Source organism: Octopus bimaculoides, chromosome 4 (genome assembly GCF_001194135.2).
Source record: "Octopus bimaculoides isolate UCB-OBI-ISO-001 chromosome 4, ASM119413v2, whole genome shotgun sequence".
NCBI lineage: Eukaryota > Metazoa > Mollusca > Cephalopoda > Octopoda > Octopodidae > Octopus > Octopus bimaculoides.
The window spans coordinates 52,361,752-52,371,305 of NC_068984.1; the positions used below are offsets into that span (position 1 = coordinate 52,361,752).

The 9,554-nt window shown below is 35.5% G+C and overlaps 1 protein-coding gene across 1 annotated transcript in view; it reads left to right on the forward strand.

Annotated features, from left to right (window-relative positions):
- Positions 1 to 999: 999 nt before the first annotated feature.
- Positions 1,000 to 9,554, forward strand: part of LOC106871830 (tether containing UBX domain for GLUT4) — a 145,983-nt gene continuing 137,428 nt past the window's right edge. The window contains exon 1 of the mRNA XM_052967059.1: positions 1,000 to 1,023. The gene's annotated coding sequence lies outside the window, so the exon portion shown is untranslated. The remainder of the gene's footprint in view (positions 1,024 to 9,554) is intronic.

Sequence of the window (9,554 nt, forward strand, 5' to 3'; positions counted from 1 at the left end):
GTATGAGTAGTAGTATTATTAGTAGTTGTAGTCGTAGGAATATTTGGGACAGTCACAAACATAGGTCAGCAACATTACCAATATGGTGGTAGTAGTACAAAATATTGAAATTTTACTAATACAATGTAGCCTATTTTAATGTTAAAAAATTGGATGCAAAACATTTTAAATCTATATTTTACTCCTCCATTTACAATAGAATCTGGTGAATGTTGATGTTAAAATAAGACACAATTATAAACGAACTTGATTAGAACTGTGACATTTGTGATTCAGAAATAACTGCTAATCAGACAAGTAAATCACTCTCTGCAGCTAACTAAATTTATCTCTTGGACACATGGTCTAATATTATTCAAACACATCAGGGGTTTCTATTCTCTCTTATTTCATTTCATTTCAATTCTTTTTTATTTTATTTTAAACATTGTTTCCATTTCATTTAAACAATTTAACTACAATGTTTCTATTAAATCAGCTATTTCCTCTGGCCAACAACATAATCTTGTGCTGACAATCATAGCAAAGTGAAAATAGTCACCAATAACTGGTTTGTCATACTTCCAGCCAAACTCTGTGTGTGTGTGTGTGTGTGTGTGTGTGTGTGTTATATTTGCATGTTTATAAATATACAAGCAAAAACAGATTTTAATATATGTTCGCTAAAGTATTTAGGTGCAGTATTCCTACATCCTAGTTAGACTTGCATTTTGGAAATTTTCATTTATCTCTATTTACCAATACCCTCTGCAAAGGCTTAAGTAACCTCTATCTTCTTATTTACTTAGGTGCATAAGAGGTGTGGCAACATTTCAAGTAGACTAACAGTAACTTGACACTTACAATGTGCTAGATGTGCTGCTAACAATATGTATAGGTTGGGCTATAAAAGCTTCAGATGAATGTGATAGTTTGCTAAGAGCACTTAGACAATAATTTCTCATTTCCTAGGTGTTTAGATATCTGACATTGGTAGCTGAGACAGAACTAATGTTTGGTAGCTGAAATTGCTACTCCTTAAAGGTAGGTTTTTTGTTTTTTTGGTTTTTTTTTGGCGTGTGCATATGTCACAAAGATGAACTGTAATATTTATGGATGGGAAGCATAGGTAGGATAGAAGAAAATTGCCTGAAGAAAGAAAAGAACTTTGATTAGTATCTTATGAGAGAAATATAAATGAGTCAAGGAAAATCCATCTGTTTGTGTGTATACATACTTTTGGAATTCTGCCCTTTCATATTACTTATGTCAGTAGTCACATCTTGTTTTCATACAATTTAAACATGAATGAATGAATATATAAATATATATAGAGAGAGAGAGAAAGAGAGAGAGAGAGAGAGAGAGAGAGAGAGAGAGAGAGATAAAGAGAGAGAGAGAGAGAAAAAGAGAGAGAGAGAAAAAGAGAGAGAGAGATAAAGAGAGAGAGAGAGAAAGAGAGAGAGAGAAAGAGAGAGAGAAAGAGAGACAAACAGACAGATGGAGAAAGAGAGAGACATAAATAGATAGATACACACACAAGCACACACACATATATATATATATATATATATATATATATATAAGAGAGAGAGAGAGAGAGAGAGAGAGAGAGACAGAGAGAAAGGTCATTTTGACATTCACACCTTTTCAAGAGCTAGTAAAGAAAAAGAAACAGTTAAAATTGGAAATTGGAATTGGGTTGAGAACATACTTTAATGCTAAAAGAGATAATCGGGATATGAAAGGTTAACAGAACTGATTACAGGAGTATTGAGAACTGATAGTGTTATGTGTTTAGAGTTTATTTTTTTAGAGTTGTTACTGGAGTGAAGTTGTTAAATGCATCATCATTTAATGTATGTTTTCCAAGCTGGCATGGGTTGGATAGTTTGATAGGAACTGGATAAATCAAAAGACTGCACCAAGCTCTGCTGTCTGTTTTGGCATGGTTTCTACAGTTTGATGCCCTTCCTAACATCAACCATTTTACAGAGTGTACTAGGTACTTTTTACATGGTGCCAGCAGCTGTGAGGTGGTCATCAAGTAACTTGCAAGATGACCCCTCAAGTAAGGTGGGGAGTTGTATTGAAGGACAGAAAAATGTGGAAGCCCCAGGTGTGGAGAGAGAGAGAAAAGATGATGGTAATGAGACAGTGGAGGGTGGGGTCATCCCCTCCATCCCACCCAAGTTACAAGGAGGTTTATATAGTGAAGTGGACCAGGGGATTGTAAAGGATGAGTGGGTGCATGGATGGGTGAGTAAGTTCATGAGATTGTCAAAAGAGAGTAGAGTATAGAGGGTGGATGGAATGCAGTGTGACAGATAGGGGGAGCGGGTATCAAGAGGAGGTTTTGAACAGAAGGTTTTAGTAAATTACCAAAATATAGAAATATTTGCAATGAACAAAAGATAGGCTGGATTGACTCTCTTTGGAAAGGTTATGTCAGAGTACGCACCCCAGAAACTAGATTACTTTCACCTGTCTCTAGATTCATTGATCTTGCTCTGTGTTTTCTCAATCTAAGAACAAGTGACAGGTATCAAATATATAATAAAAGAGGATGGCCTTTATGTGGTAATTCAATCTGCCAGAAATAACAAACAAATCTCTCTCAAATCACACTTTATTGTGTTAGAAAAAAAAAGGCATTAGATACAAAAGTCTTAGATCCACACTTTTGATACCAACTTGTCTGAAACTGGTTTTGGGTCTATGATACAAATTCCTTGTTTTAAAGTGATCTAAATTAAAACATTCCATCAAGATTTTGTGCTCATTTCTGATCTAAACACCAGCTTATTATCAATGACAAAGTTAGTTTAATAAATTTTTAATTATTTTCAAAATCAATTAAAACAAAGGTATTTTATTTCAATAGAAATATAGTAACAAAAGGGTTAAAAGGTGAGCTGGTAACAGCTGGAATACCTTTGATCGTAGGCCTGCTCATTCAGGGGTCAAACAATAACACAAAGAGCCTATTATATAAAAGAAACAGAGACTATTAATTCCAAGCTACTTAAATGTGATAGAAAATGCCTATTGAACTTCAGAGTATATATCCCCACACATCAAATATCTCCAAGATGTCATTATCCATCCCTATGTGTTTAGAAAGAAAAGAGATTATTTAACTTTATAGAAGAATGATTCTGATGGAAAGAAAATGAGCTAAGTGGGCATTGTATTGGCTTGTAAACTGAAAGCTGCTGCAAATATTTCATTTTATTTTAGAGGCGGTATACTTTGGTTTACATGTGTTAGTGAGAGAGTCACTATATGGTCATTCATCTTGCTAAAAATAGCAGCCAAATTTCTCTCAAATCAATGACATTTTATCATTGTCAAAAAAAAAAAAAAAGAGAAAGCCACATTAGTTAATATAGTCTACAGGATATTATGCTTCAAAAAAGTGGGACAGTTATAGCTAGAATGTCTAAGATTCTAGCTATAACTGTCTACTTTGTTGATGCTGAATTGGGACTAAGCAACAATAAAAACAGCAATAACGATAATAGTAGCAACAACTTCATTATTCTAATTTAGTTAATCTTTTAGCATTCACATTATTCTGTCGAAAGTAATGCTTAATTATTTACGTTTTAAACTAATCTTGCATTACCTTGTAACATTGAGATTTTGATGATGTGATTATTTATTTTTTAGAATAACATTGTAGGGTAGGTATGAGAGAATGAATTTGGCCAGTTTGAACATAAAACAGGTAGAATATTTTGGGCTGGTTATAGCCAGTTTACATGTTAAAAAAGTTAATCCTAATCTTGTAAAAATTCTCCTCACTTTCACTTCTTTCTTTTGACAAAAGAAACATCTTTACTTTATTAGAACATTTAAATACAAAGAATAGGAAAGAAGAGAGACAAGAAAGGAAAAGAAAAAAGGTGGGGAGTGGGGGGTAAAGCAGCTGAAGATGGAGGGAAGAGGGGGCGGTGGACCTCATAGCCCAGAACAAATGATGTGCTCAGCTGTGACATGCAGTCCTGACCATAATGATGTTTTTCCAATGAGTCACCATTATCCCTATTTTGTGGAGGAAATCAGTAGTACAGGGTTCAGCACACCTGATATCTCGACGCAACTGATAGCAACTGGCCAAGCCCCTGTATTTATTGATTTTTCTCTCCTCCACATTACAAACAGCATCATCTGGGTTCACTTCTTGAAATGCTAAATCTTAGTCATACTTTTAAAAAGTCCCTTGGAAACTTAGAAACCTGACCCATTAAAGTAGCAAATTAACAAGAGTAGCAAAGTTGGCTAAATTAGTGAACTGGCTGAGTTGTTAGAGCATTTGGTAGAATGCCTTGTGATGCTATTTGTTCTGACCCTTTACACTTTAAGTTCAAATCTCACCAAGGTCAACATTGCCTTCCATCCTTTCAGGGTTGATAAAATAATGAACCAATTGAGGGCTGTGTACTGGTGGAATTGTAAGAATATTAGTCTGGACATCTTATAGTATTTACTCCAGTTCTTTGTGTTCTGAGCTCAAATCCCACCTTGGTCTACATGCTTCACAAACTTTAATAATTCTCTCAGTTTAACACCATCACCACCACCTGGCACCTTCGGTGCTTTTAGTGGAGTCCACTGTGTTGCTAGCATTCAGACAAGGTCTCCTTCCTTCCATCTATCTCATGGTCTCTGTAAATGTCATAGGTACTGACTTTCCTCAAAACTAAAAATATAAAACAAAAACAAAAAAAGCATTCAACTTTACATAAGCTGATGGAAACACCTAAGGAACTGACACAAGCAATCATCATCATCATCATCATCATCATCATCTTCATCACCATCTACCACCATCACCATCAACTCCACTACCACCATCATCTCCACCACCACCATCATCTCCACCACCATCATCATCTCTACCACCATCATCATCATCATCAGCAGCAGCAGCAGCCGCATCAATTGTTATCATCAACATTATGTTTTGAGAAATTATGAATATTCCTATGATAGAATATAAATAGAATTCTGTATATTTGCACTGAGAAGTTCTATTTTTAAAAATCTACTCTGTACAAATACAACAGACCAAATATCATATTATTAAATTAAGGACACAAAATGTATGCTCTATTATGGTGGGGTTAGCTGGCAATGAATGTTCTATCTGTTGTCTTGAAGAAGGAGAACATACATAGAAAATTATGATGTAACCTATAGCCTTTTCTAACCTGATTATAGATTTTCATTCATAAAATCTTGGTTCACTAGATTCTGTTACAAAAGCTTATGAAGTAACCTAGAAATACAGGAGTTCTGTAGAAATGAATAGGAAAGACTGACTTTCTTATAAGGCTATTCAACAAATGGAACAGTAAAAATTTGTAAATCATTCTCCATTTAATTTCACATTCATCTATTGTATGCATTCATGCAGAAGTATATAAATACCAAGAACTGCCTTAACCCTAGTATTAGGAATTTTATTAGCAATCATATTCTGTTGCACAAAAAAAAGGAAAAACAAAAAAAAACATGAAATATATATTAAAATATATATAATAGCAGTTAAATTTCATGACTTTAGTTGTAATTTTTTTTTTATTTCAGTAAGCAGCTAGCATACCTTTCTACCTTCTGATTATTTCCTTCTTAAGATCTGCATTTATGTGTTGACAAAAATTTGCCAACTCACTCAATCATACATACATACATACATACATACATATATACATACATGCATACATACATACATAGCAGCTGAGAAGAAGGGAGTCTGGGGATGTGCTGAGCAATTGTTAATCAACAAAACTGTAATGTCAGAGGTGCGGGAGCATAGCAGGAACCTAGTTTCAATGTGGCTAGAGTACAAGAAAGCGTTCGACTAGCATAGTCAAAGTCATAGTTGACCTGACTTCATTGTGGGCCACCATCTTGAAATTAAACACAAGGAGTGACTGTGTTTTCACTGATAGAATACAGTATCACAGAGGCATATTCCAAGGGGACACCTTTTCTGTGATGATGTTTATACTTTCTGTAAACCCCTCGTCATTCATATTAAGGAAGTCTGAAGGGTATCTCACTGGTTCACAAGGAAACAGAAATACCAAAATTACACACTGTTTCTTTGATGGATGACTTGAAACTATATGCAAAGAATATGCACGTGTAGGAAAGTGGTTATACACCATTAGGTGTATACCCGCTTCCGTACATTAAATTTCTAGAAGAAACAACGGGACGCAGATTCTGAACTATCAACACAATATTTATTTACAGAGGAAATAGGCAGCACTTCGCCCTTTGGTTGCTGAGACGCCGTCAATGATGTTGAGTGGTTATTTGTCTCGCTCCAGAGTTGGAATGTTGGAGAGAGCTGTCTCCAGAGTTGGAATGTTGGAGAGAGGCTGCTTGACGACGTCCTGGCTCTTCGCCGGCCGGCCGAGAAAGAGGATGATAGAAGTGGGAATGTTTTGGATATCGATGACTACGTATGCGCATGAGACTCTTCCTGTGTTCCTTCCGGAACTAGTCCCTGCGCATGCGTGGATCAGCTTTCTGGAAATGTTGTCTGCTATTAAAAGTGTCACTACACATGAAATGAATTTAGGGTTGGAGTTTGGTCAGGATAAATGTTGCTATATGGTTGTGAAAAGAGGAAAAACTGTAAGCTAGACTAGCAACATCATCAATGACTTAACAGTTTCCCCTATATCTGATGAGGAATGTTACAGGTATCTAGGGGTGGACGAAAACATATCTTATAATGGCACCTGTAACAAAACACATGACATTAAAGAATATTACAGCCAAATAAAGAAAATTTGGACCTCAGAACTCACTGTATTCAATAAAACAGTGGCCCACAATGTGTTTGCAGTGCCAGTACTCATACCAACATTTGGACTGCTTGATTGGACGCTCGATGAGATCCAGGCCATTGATGTGAAAACCCCAAAAATACTAACAAGCACACATAATTTCCACATAAACAATGACAGACTGCCTCTACCTAAAATGAAAACAAGGCAGTAGAGGTTTAACATTACTCCAAAATGCCTTTGAATGTTGTATCATATCTCTTTGGCAACATCTTTTAACCACCACATGTATAAGTGCATCCCTTGACCAAGCTTACATACATGAGGCCGATAACATCATAAGACTTGGAAGGCAGCTCCTTGAGCAGCATTCCTTATCTGATAACCTAAAATATGTACCCAAAGAAGTTGCGCGACTCTTCTGCAACATATCATCAGATGAAAGGATGATCGTATATGAGCAGAAGACTATGCATGGATATGTTAGTAGAAACCTCTGAGATGATAGTAACATTGGCCATCAAAGCAGTCTATCATGGACCAACAACCAGATTACTACCTTCCACTGTGAAGAGTATGTGTTTGCAAATCCAGCTACAGGAAATATCAACCTGATGCACAGAAATGCAGGAAAAGCAGTAAAATGTGACAACTAATGCAGACTTTGTGAAGTTAACACCAAAGATATCACCCACATCATAAGCAGTTGTCCGAAAATGTCATCACAGCATTATCTACCAATGAGACATGATGTTGTAGCTAGGACACTGTATAATGGGATCCATTGAAAGTATAACCCTGAGAACAGAGAAATAAGAACCCACAGTATGGTAGAAGCCATAGTCACTCATAATAAAAAGGAGTACTAGTGGAATGTTCCAGTGAAAACCTAAATAAAATGCAAACACAATAAACCTGATATAATGATTTGGGATAGAGAAGAGAAACTATGTACAGCTGTGGAAATTAGCTATCCAGCTGATGTTAACATAAATCTAAAGATCAGGGAAAAAGCGAATACCTACACTGAACTATTAAGACAAAAAGTTCAGGTTTATACCTGTAATTATTGGAGCATTGGAATATGTATCACACTGCCTAAATACCAATCTTGAGAAATTAGGCTTCTCAAAACCGGAAAGGAGAAAGCTAATTCAAAGAATACACATCCAATCCATCACTGGAACTGTAAAAATCTGTATAACTTTCGAGAAGTTTATCATTTAAGTATATATGAGCATGTCTAGATATGCAACTATATGCATGAGAATGCATACATAAAACAAAACATACAAATCTGTACAAATACATACATGCATGCAAACAAAAATACGCTGTTGTTGATGTTGAAATTCCAAGGAAGGAGCCTTGGATGTAGGTTAGAAACCAGCTCTTTCTCTATTGGCAAGAAATCTTGAAATAATACTGAATAATGACATACATACATATGTACACACACAAAAGGCTTCTTTCAGTTTCATTCTACTAAATCCACTCAAGACTTTGGTTGACTCAGGGCAATAGCAGAAGACACTTCCCAAGATTTCATACGTAGAAATTGAACTCAAATTTACATGGTTGGTAAGCATACTTCTTAAACACTAACTTAACTGTCTGTTTTCATTCAGATAGCTTTCCAGAGTAATTAACCTCCGTGATTTAAAATCAATTATACAATTACCAATTCTGAAGACTCTTTACATGCAATATTGGTCAATACTATTCAATCAATTCTAAAAAAATAAAAAATAAAAATAATAAAAAAAAAATTAAAAAAAAAAAGAAAAGAAAAGAAAAGAAAAGAAAAGAAAAGAAAAGAAAAGAAAAGAAAAGAAAAGAAAAGAAAAGAAAAGAAAAGAAAAGAAAAGAAAAGAAAGAAAGAAAGAAAGAAAGAAAGAAAGAAAGAAAGAAAGAAAGAAAGAAAGAAAGAAAGAAAAACAATTCTATTCTAATAAATAAGCCATTTTATTAACATATCCAATTTAGATGATTTTATGCTGTTACTATTTTTCTTTAACCCCATAACAACACTGATTAAGCAGACTTATGTTCAGAACACTCCATCTATGTCCATCCTGTCTTCATTTGTCGCCGAAGTGTTTCTAGGACTACAATATTTAATATAGCCCTACTTGTGCATCACCTCTTCTCACTGTCAAAGTAAATTTCTTTTCCAAAGACACATATGTGGCTGTGTAGTGGTGGACATGGCTACATGATAAGAAGTTTGCTTCTCAACCACATAGTTCTGGGTTCAGTCTTACTGTGTGGTACTTTGGACAAGTGTCTTCTACTACAGCCCTGGACCCACTCGAACCTTGTGATTGGATTTGGTAGACAGAAACTGAAAGAAGCCTGTCATGTGTGTGTGTGTACGTGTGCACGTGTGTGTATGTGTGCCATTGAAACCATGGACTTGTGTGCTGCAGTATTGTTCTGATGAAACAAGACCCCATCTGTTAGTTTTCCTGGGCATTTGGTCTTGATAGCTTTTCATAACTGCCTCAGCAAGTTGGCATAGTACTCCCCATTGATTCTGTGACCCTTTTCAACAACTTAATAAGCATAATGCCTTTTGCATCTGAAAAAACTGAGGCCATTACCTTCACTGCAGATAAAACACTCTTTCTAACCTGTTCTTTGGAGAAGGTTAGGAGTATTTCCACTGCATGAATTGCCTTTTTGTCTCTGGCTCAAAGTGATGAACCAAACACTCCTCTTGGGTCAAAAAATGTTCAAGAAAACCAGCTAGATCCTTTCTAATAT